The sequence below is a fragment of the Phyllostomus hastatus genome, unplaced genomic scaffold (genome assembly GCF_019186645.2).
Source record: "Phyllostomus hastatus isolate PE091 unplaced genomic scaffold, TTU_PhHast_1.1 phas_contig_80, whole genome shotgun sequence".
Lineage (NCBI taxonomy): Eukaryota > Metazoa > Chordata > Mammalia > Chiroptera > Phyllostomidae > Phyllostomus > Phyllostomus hastatus.
In genome coordinates, this window is record NW_025333960.1 from 19,482,471 (window position 1) to 19,483,041 (window position 571).

The 571-nt window shown below is 35.4% G+C and overlaps 1 non-coding gene across 1 annotated transcript; it reads right to left on the reverse strand.

Annotated features, from left to right (window-relative positions):
- Positions 1–265: 265 nt before the first annotated feature.
- LOC123826468 lies at positions 266–336 on the reverse strand. Its single transcript, XR_006787048.1, has one exon. It is a non-coding gene; the product is annotated as a small nucleolar RNA SNORD56 (small nucleolar RNA).
- Between the last annotated feature and the right edge of the window lie 235 nt (positions 337–571).

The following is a 571-nucleotide window of genomic DNA, read 5'->3' on the forward strand; positions in this document are numbered from 1 at the left end:
CTGGGAACCAAAGTGTCCCAGGTTCGATTCCCAGCCAGGGTACATTCCTGGGTTGCAGGCCATAACCCCCAGCAACCGCACATTGATGTTTCTCTCTCTCTCTCTCTCTATCTCCCTCCGTTCCCTCTCTAAAAATAAATATAAATAAGTAAAACCTTTAAAAAAAAGAGAGAAAAGTTTATTGTATTCTGCACTAAGGTTTTTGTTTGGTTTGAGATTTGGGGAGTTTTTTTGTTTGTTTTGGTTTTTTTTTTCTTTTATTTTTCCACTCAGACCAGAAGTCTTAATACTTACTAGGTGAACTGCTGTTGATGAAAAATGTTACCATCATTGTAGGAGTTTTGTTTTTAAAATAAAATAACGATTGAGGTTTTTCTGAGTGACCAGAGGTTAAAATGAAATTGCAGGCTATCTTTTTTTTTTATTTCATGCACTCATTGGGTATTTTTTCTTTTGCTTTAAAGGCTGCCATTAACTTCTTATTTTTAAATTAATAAGCTATGTCATAAGGAGCATAAATTACTGAAACATTACTGATCTCTCCCACCACACCAAGTACACTGCACAAGGG